At 48.1% G+C, this 9137-nt stretch overlaps 1 pseudogene; it reads right to left on the bottom strand.

Moving 5' to 3' along the window:
* Nucleotides 1-423: 423 nt before the first annotated feature.
* LOC101572790 lies at nucleotides 424-923 on the bottom strand (annotated as a pseudogene).
* Between the last annotated feature and the right edge of the window lie 8214 nt (nucleotides 924-9137).

Genomic DNA, 9137 nt, shown 5'->3' with positions numbered 1-9137 from the left:
GCACAGGGAGGGTTCATCTCCACAACATTCTATTCATATACAGCACTGAATAGACAAGCGCAGAGTCACTATTTCAGTTAAAAGTTGGCAGCATGGGAGCGGGGAGTAAAAGGTGGGGAGTGTGGATGTCGTTAAAAAAAATGCTGGCCCTCCCCCAAAGCTGGCTGCCTGAGGGTAACTTGGTCTGCTTCAATCCAATGGGAATCAGAAGATCAAAAGCAGTTTGGGCAGGCCAGAACCATCAGGGATGGAGGCACAAGGAAGGTCCAGGGTGTTGGGGGGCTGTTTGGAAACCGGGGTGAAAGGATTGCCCTCCCCCTGCTGGGATCCCCCAGCCCCTCTGGTCTGGCAGAGAGGGGGCCGGCTACAACCCCTTGAGGGCAGGTCCAGGGCTGCCACATGCTCCAGATGGTCTGGAGGGGCTCACAAAGGCTTGCCCTCCAGAGAGATGACAGCACTGCCGCTCAGCTTCTCTGCCAGTGTGCAGCAGTCCTTGACCTCCTCATAGCAACTTGCCTGTAATTCGTGCTTGATCCCTGTCAGCTTCTTTTTGATGGTGTCTTTGGAACTGGCATAGATCATTTTGTTCTCAAGGGGTGCACACTCAGGGCCCAAAAGATAAACACCAGATCCTGCTTCAGGCTCTTCTTGGTCTCATAGGTCACATCATAGAGGGTATAGCGACAGTCCTTTTCTGGCAGCATCTTAACAAAGGAGGTATAGGTGTCACCCACAGTCTGGCCCACATCCCCCACCAGAATCTCCTTGCCCTCCTCCAGTATGATGTTCTTCTTGTCCTCACTCAGGCACAAAAGCATGGCCTTCTTGCACCTCTTCATTTCCACTGGTGTTGAAGACTTGCGTACCTTCATGTCATTGAATACCTTGATGATGCCATCAGAGACAGCCATACAAGAGGCCATGCTTCCAGAAGTGAAAGAGAGACTGCAAAAAGAGATGAAGAAGACAAGAGGCACCACAGCTGCTGCCTGGACCTGACTGAACTGGACTTTAGTTTCTATCTAGTTCTACTTCACCTGTCTGATAATTATAGAGAGCTTAGTGAGAGAAACTATGGATGTCAGAAAAACTATGGATGTCTAACTTCCTTTTATCTCTGAGAGTTCATTGTACTCAAGGGACTGAGGCTTAATGAAAGAGGCCAAGAACATCATGACAAAGAATCATAGATTTAGGGGCTGGGGAGATAGCTCAGTGGAATAAGCGCTTCCCTGGCAAGCACAAGTACCTGAGTTCAATCCCCATTTCTGCCAAAAAAAAAAAAAAGAATCATAGGTTGAAAATTTGTAACTTGAACTTGATATAAATTCTGCCTCTGTCTTTTTTCTCATTGTCTGACCAAAATAAACCTGGTGTCACCTTGACAAATGCTTTTTAATCTGCAAAAGTTAACATTTCATTTATCTGGGTTAAAACTGAAAGAAGACAGTAGAAAAGTTCCTCAAAAAATTAAAAATAGAAATACCATATGACTAGAAATCCAGTTTTGTGTATGTAGCCAAAAGAGCCAAAAGCAGGATCTCAAAGAGACATTTACTGGTGATTCTCCTGCCTCAGCTTCCTGAGTGTTGGGATTACAGGTGGGCATGACTATGCCCAGCTTCAAGGGTGCATTTAAACAGCATGTTCAGAGTAGTCCTATTCACAGCAGCCTAGATGGGGAAGTGACCCAACTGTCCATTGCCAGATGAGTGGCTACATACAGTGGGCTCTTTACATCCTACAGATGCCATTATTCTGCCTTCAAACAGAAGGAAGTTTTAACCCATGGTACAACATGAATGAACCCCAAGGAAATAATAAGCCAGGCCTCAAAAGCCATGTACCATCTGATTGCACTTCTGTGATGTATCTCTATTAGCCAAATTCATCAACACAGAAAATAGAAGGAGGCATGCCAGGGCAGGAGAAAATGAGCTGCTATTTAGTATGTGCAGAGTTTCAGCTTTGATTTTCTTATGATGCTGAGAATCAAACCCAGGCCTTGAACATGCTAGACAAGTGCTCTACCACTGAGCCCATCTTGAGCCTGAAGGCTTTAGTTTTTCAACGTGAAGAAGTTCTGGAGACCTACTGGCCAGTAATGTAATATAGGGAGGACCACTAAACTATACACTTAAAGATGGATAGATGGCAGGCAGGGTTGTGTGCCCCTATAATCCCAGATGGCTAAGTGAGAGGCTGAGGCAATTTAGGGAGATCCTGCCTCACATTTAAAAAGTTTCAAAAAGGCTAGTATAGCTCAGAGTGAAGGCAGCTCTGGGTTCAATTGCCAGTATCAACTCTCTCTCTCTCTCTCTCTCTCTCTCTCTCTCTCTCTCTCACACACACACACACACACACACACACACAGATTTTACCATAGTAAAAGAAAAAAAACAGCCTGAGTTCAATTCCCAGTTCCACCAAAAAAAAAAAAAAAAAAAAAAAAGGAAGAAAGAAAGAAAAATCAGCGAGGTGTGGTGCTGCACACCTGTAATCCCAGAACTGGGGAGGCTGAGGCAGGAGGATGGCCACGAATTTGAGTCCCTTGAAGTGCAGGAGGTCTGCTAGTTCCCTTGAGTGGGATGTTTCCAGTAATATATTTCGGGCTTGCAAATATCATGGGAAAAGAAACAGAAGAGGAAGCCCGAGCCAAAGGAAGTCAAACGCCTGGATAGCAGGTGCAGGGCCTAAAGCAGGACAGGAAGAGCGACGTGATTAGGGACATGATTGTAGACGTGAATGATGACAGACAAGGGTAGCACAGCCCTGGGGAAAGAGCTGCTGCTGCTGCTGCTGCTGCTGCTGTGTGTGTGTGTGTGTGTGTGTGTGTGTGTGTGTGTGTCTTTTGGTGGGAGCTAAAAACAAAATCTGATTCAGAATAGTGTGGACTGTGAGAATCGAAGCAAAAATCAGCTCTCAGCCCAAGCAGCAGGGCCGTGGGAACAATAGACAATATGCGTGACCTCCTCTGTGTGTGAAGGCCCAGGCTGGGGCTGGCGGCCCTCCCGCTCTATTCTTAGTACCCAGTCAGACTTCCCTTTCGGGCACACTGCTTCGTTCGGTTTGAAACAATAGATGTTCACACTGCATCCCAGATTTTTCTGGGTTCTCAGTGGTGCTAAAAATATCATGACCTCCTCTCTTCCCCTGACAAGATGTGACCAAGGATTGTCACCTGCAGGGTCACTGCTACCTCTAGGACATCAGTGAATAGATAGTCACCATAAAGTGAAGGAAGCCTCAAATGTGGGACTTGGGCACAACCTACAAAAACAGACTTGCAGGTGTTGTTTTGTCTCTGGTTTTCAGAGATGGGAGTTTCCCTATGGACCTATGCATCTAGGCTGGCCTTGAGCTCACTAGGTAGCCCACTCGCAGTGGTCCAGTACGTTTCCAGGTTTAAAGCACTTGCTGGTTAAATGGGAACTAGTAGGGCTGGCCAGATAGCTCAGTGGACTAAAGCGCCTGCTTAGGCAGAGCACAGTGGCTGGGGTTCAGTCCCTGGGGCACAGTGCCAGCCCTGTCCCTGGGGCGCACTGAGATGGTGATTGAGACTGGGCCTGGTGGCACACACCTGTAATCCCAGCACTTGGGAGGCTGAAAACAGGAGAATCATTATGAGTTCAATCTACGTAGTGAGACTCTGTACACCCTGCAGACCCTGTACCAAATACACACACACACACACACACACACACACACACACACACACACACACACAAAGGGAACTAGTGACAACAGCAGGCAAGGACCCCCACTGTTCCTTTGTATGCTAACTTCCCCCTTGTGTAAAATCCCTGCCTAGAAAGGACACATGGTTGCCTGGGTTGGTAGCCAAGCCTACCTAGCCTAAGCTAAAGGGCGTGTTGGGTCCACACAACTGCAAGGACCGAGCTGGCTCTGGAAGCAGGGGACACCCTAGCCAGTGCGGTGTGGGAGTGTCTCTCACCAGCTGGACACCAACGCTGTGAGTCAGAGGCTCTGTCTTCCCCCTCTTTCCATCTCCAGGGCCTACTGGCATTTAGTAGACATTTGCTGAGCAAACAGGAAAAAAAATTTTTTTCTTTTTGTTTTTCTGGTGCTGAAGATCGAAGTCATAGCCTTCCCACTGAGCTCTACCCCCAGCCTATTTTATACTTTTTGAGACAGGCTCTCACTGAGTTCCTCAGCCTGGGCTTGAGCTTGCAGTCCTCCCACCTCAGACTCCCAGACCAGAAATTATGTGTCTTCCTCCACAGCAAAGTGAGCTCTGACTCTCACGTGGCAGTGGCTGCTGCTTTAGGGCTGTGCCGTGAATGCTAAGGCAACGTGTGCTCGAGCACACCGGCATTCAGGCTGCTGAGCTGCAGCTCTGGCCGCCCTCCCAATATCTGCTCTCACACAAATCCAAACAATTCCAGCTCTTCATTTGGCACATCATTTCCCAGATAAAAGGCGTTTGTCAGGCTCCAGCACCACCTAAGGTATAGTCAATGAGTATAGTGAAGTATTGAATGGAACTTTCAGGAAGTCTTAAAAGGGAGGTTGCACATGCTCTCTTCTTCTTTCTTCTTCCTTTCTGCTGCTCAGAACTATGATAAAATGGTTAGAGCTCTAGTAGCTATTTTGGATTTTAAGAATGAGGCTCATATCCTATGGACAATGGCATGGAAAATAGGGAAAGCCTGAGCCCTCTATATCCTTGGAGGTATCAGACCAGCCCTAAACTGCTTCTTTCTTCTTTCTTTTCTCTCTTCAGCACTGTGGATTGAAGTCAGGGCCTTCACCTTGAGCTACATTTCCAGCTCATTTTTCTTTTTTTCTTTTTTGAGACAGGGTCTTACTGTGTAGCCCAGGCTGGCCTTCAACTATCAGCAATCCTCAGTTTCCCCAGTGCTGGGATTATAGATGTGTGCCAGCATGCCAGGCTAGGAATGCATTTGTAACAGGTGAAATGCATGGATCCATTTTAAGGGTGCACAACAGTGGAATGTGAGGGTGAAGTGATTTGTCCAGGCCACAGAGGCAGGGAGACACAGACCTGGGGATGAATCCAGGCCTCCAAGCTCCTGCTTTAGCATTCTGTCCTTCAAACCAGGTGATCAGAGCTGAGTGTGGTGGCCCACACCTGTGATCTCAGCTCTGCAGGAGGCTAAGGAGGAGAGCTGCAAGCTCAAAGCCAGCCTCAGCAACTTAGTGAAGCCTGTCTCAAAATAAAAAATGAAAAGGGCTGGGATGTAGCTCGGCAGTAAAGCACCCTTGGCTTTGATCCCCACTACTGCACAAGAAAAAAAAAAGAACCCATGTGGTCAGCCACCTTTGGACACCCCACTTTGTTTTTTTGTTTTTGGGGTTTTTTGGTATTTTTTAGGGAAGGGTCTACAAGGGGTTCAGGGTCTCACTACTAGATCAAACTCATAGTGATCTGCCTGTTTACAGCCTCCCAAGAGCTGGAATTACAAGTATGCACATCACACCCGGTCTCAATAGCCATCTCAGCATGTTCTGGGGACAGGACCGGCACAGCAGACCCAGAGATCAAACCCCTGGCCCCTGAACCTGCTTGCAGGCACTTTAATCCACTGAGCTATTTGGCCAGCCCTGGTCACTCCACTTTGGAACATGGGTCACCAAGCCAAGCACTCCCACAGAGTGAGCCCTGAGCATTCACAGATTTGCTGAGCTGCCTTCAAGGCTATGGGAAGCTGCAGGGTGGATGCTGGCCAAACCTGAACCCCAGCTTCTGAGCAGCACGCGACAGAGAGGGAAGTGTGTGTGTCCACCCTGTGCTCTCTCTCGATTTTACACAAGTGCCCAAAGAAGAAATGAAAATGCTGAGGAGGCATCTGCAGCTCCTTCACAACTAAGTTTCTGACACAGATTGCGTGGTTTCTTGGGGTGCAGCTCAGTGGTACAGCCCGTACCCAGCATGTTCCCCAACACCCCCAAACAACAACAAAAAAGTTTTTTACAATGTGATAATTTAGTATGTGGAGGTGGGAGGCTGGTGCACACCTGTAATCCCAGAACTCAGGTGGCTGAAGCAGGAGTATTGCAGTGCGTTCAAATCCAGCCTGAACTATATAGTGAGACCTTGTCTCAAAATACCAAGAATTTTTAAAAGCTCATGTTCTATCATGGGTCAGGATTTCACTCCTATTTTAGTATATGTGCTTCCCAAGCAGGCACTAAAATTTCATTCCTTTTAAAGGTTGAATAGGGCCAGAAAGATATCTCAGTGAACTAAAACGCCTGCTTAGGCAAGCACAGGGACCGTGGTTCAATCCCCAGTACCACATGTCGCACCAGCCCCAGGGCAGGCTGAGTTGGCCACTGAGACTGGGCATAGTGGTATACACCTGTAATCCCAGAGCTGGGGAGGCTGAAAACAGAAGGATCACTACGAGTCCGAGCGGCATAGTGAGAACCTATAATAGCCAAATACATTTAAAAAAAAAAACTTTAAAGTTTGGATAATAGGCTATCATGTGTGTGGGTGTGTGGGTGTGTGCGCGCGCGTGTGTGTGGGGGTGTGTGTGTGGGTGTTGTTTTTAAACAACAAAAGAAAAGCTCGGTGTAGTATCACATACCTATAATCACAGCACTCTGGGAGGCTGAGGCAGGAATATCATTATGAGTTTGAGCCCCACCTGGGCAACTTAAAAAGACTATCTCAACTTTTTGTGTGTGTGTGTGGAACCAGGGATTGAACTCAGGCCCTTTCAATTGCCAGGCAAGCACTTATTCTACTGAGCCATCTCCCTGGCCCACAAAAACTATCTCAAAATAAAAAGTATAAAAGGGCTGGGCATAGAGCTCAGTATGAAAGTCCTAGGTTCAATCCTCAGGACCCCACAAAGGAAAAACTTTTGCACACATCCCTATCTAAATAAAGCAATAGAAAACATGTATGCTACAGGGTAATTGCACTTTGCTTCTGTGGTCCATACCTAAGGCACTATTAGTCTGTCACATAGCAGGTGCCCCAGAAAAGGCCACACATATAGGTCATACTCCAGGGAGTCCACAGCCAACCTGGAAGGCAGATACAAGTGACTTTAGTGGCTGGTGACAAACAGTATAACACAACAATGGAGAAGAGATAAAACCTCCCTCAGGAGTCAGAATGGTTGCCAGAAGTTGACCTTTGACCCAGCCTTTAAGAACAATGGCACCAGTGTTCCTTAGAGCTGCTGACTTCACCAGGCTCAAACTCTCATGGGGAAGGGGGTGGTCCCACTGCTATAGCTGTATAACAAATCACCCCCAAACTTGGAAGCACAAAAACAACCCTGCCTCCCACTCAGGGACTCTGAGCATCAGTTCTGTCCTGGTCTCTCAGCGTCTTGGCTGGAAGCCTGAGGCCTGGCCTGTCCTACCTCAAAGCATGGTGCTTGGGCCCAGATGTGAAGGCCCAAGACAGGACCAGGTAAAAGTTTAGTTTCTCACATCAGAATTCATACAGCTCATGCGTCTGTAATCCTAGCACACTGGGAGGCTGAGGGAAGAGTATGGCGAGTCCAAGCCCAGTCTGGGCAATTTAGCAAGACACCATTTCAAAAGCAAAAAAATAAAAGAGGCTGGGAGTGTAGCTCAGTGCTTCCTGGATTCAGTCCCCAGTAGTACTGTGAAAAAAAGTGCAGTAGGGAGAAGTCATACAGAAGCTGGCTATGGTGGTGTACACCTGCAATCCCAGCACTTAGGAAGCTGAGGCAGGACAATCATTGCAAGGTCAAGGCCAGCCTGGACTACATAGCAAGGCCCTGTTTCAAAGAACCAACACACACACACACACACACACACACACACACACGCACGCACGCACACACACACACACACAAAGAAATCATATTTTAAAAAAGGAAAAATAAGAAGTCATATGGTATCACTTGTGCTGCATCCAGTTCCTCAGAAAGAAGTCACTGAAACCAGCCAATACACAAAAGGAGGAGAATTAGACATCACTCGTTGGTGGGAGGGCTAGCATGACTCTCCAAAGCTATGGAACCGGAAATACTGCTGTGGCCCTTTGGGTCCGAGGAGTGGCAGCGGTGCCTGAGGCTGGGGCCACTGGACATGCTGTGTGTGTGGTGGGAGTGGGGGTGATAATGACTGGGTCCGTGAGTACATGCCAGCTCCAGAACAAAGAGCCCCACATGCTTACAGTTTGCAGCCTGTGGGTACCCCAGAGGTCACAGGTTGACAGTCTGGCCCCCAGAATAGTAGTGTTCAGAGGCAGGACAGGGAAGTGACTGGGTGAGAAGGGCTCTAGCCCCTTCAGTGGTTCACCCAGGTGGCAGTTCAGAGCTGAAGGGATCACTGGGAAGTGGCAGGGGCTAGAGGGATGGAGTAATTTTGGGGTACATGCTCTCAAGGGGATATTTTGGCCCCAGGTTTTCCCTCTCCCTCCCTGTCTTCCTCCCTTCTTCTTCCCTCCTCCTCAACCTCTCCTCCTTTCCCCTTCCTCTCTTCCATCCCCCTCCCCTCCTCCTCTCCCTTCTTTCCCCTCTCCCTCTTCGCTCTTCCTCTCTCCCTTCTGGCAACCATGAGGCAAGCAAGCAGCTTGCAGCTATTTCCCACCACACATTCTCTGCCATGATGTCCTTCCTTACCAGAGGCCCAAAATGATTGAACCAAAAAATGAAGGGCTAAAACATATGAAACCACAGGCCCAAATCAGTCATTCCCCCTTTGAATTTGTTAGCAGCGCACACCTATAATCCCAGCACTCTGGGAGGCTGAGGTGGGAGGACCGCCATGAGTTCAAGCCCAGCCTTGGCTCAGCAATGAAGCCAACACAGTGACCTTGGACCGCCTCTCAACAAGCCCTTACAATGACAAAGATTCCATGGTGAGCAGGTGTTGATGGCCACATAGTCATCTTTCATTTACACCTGGCACATTGAGATCAGGAAACTCCAAGGGTTTAAGTATAATACATTTTGCGAGGCATGGTGCATACCTGTAATTCCAGCACTCAGGGGGCTGAAGCCGGAAAATTGCCGTGACTTCAAGGCTGGCCTGGCTACATAGTGAGTTCAAGGCCACCCTGAACTACATAGCAAGACCATCTCAAGAAAACAAACAAAAAATAGTTCAAATAGGCTGCTAAAAGCAATTACAATACTGGACTGCCTTCTAATTTAGTTTGA

Source organism: Octodon degus, unplaced genomic scaffold (genome assembly GCF_000260255.1).
Source record: "Octodon degus isolate 3935 unplaced genomic scaffold, OctDeg1.0 scaffold00041, whole genome shotgun sequence".
Classification (NCBI taxonomy): Eukaryota; Metazoa; Chordata; class Mammalia; order Rodentia; family Octodontidae; genus Octodon; species Octodon degus.
Note: the sequence above shows the minus strand (reverse complement) of the source record. Positions and strands in the feature narration are given on the sequence as shown.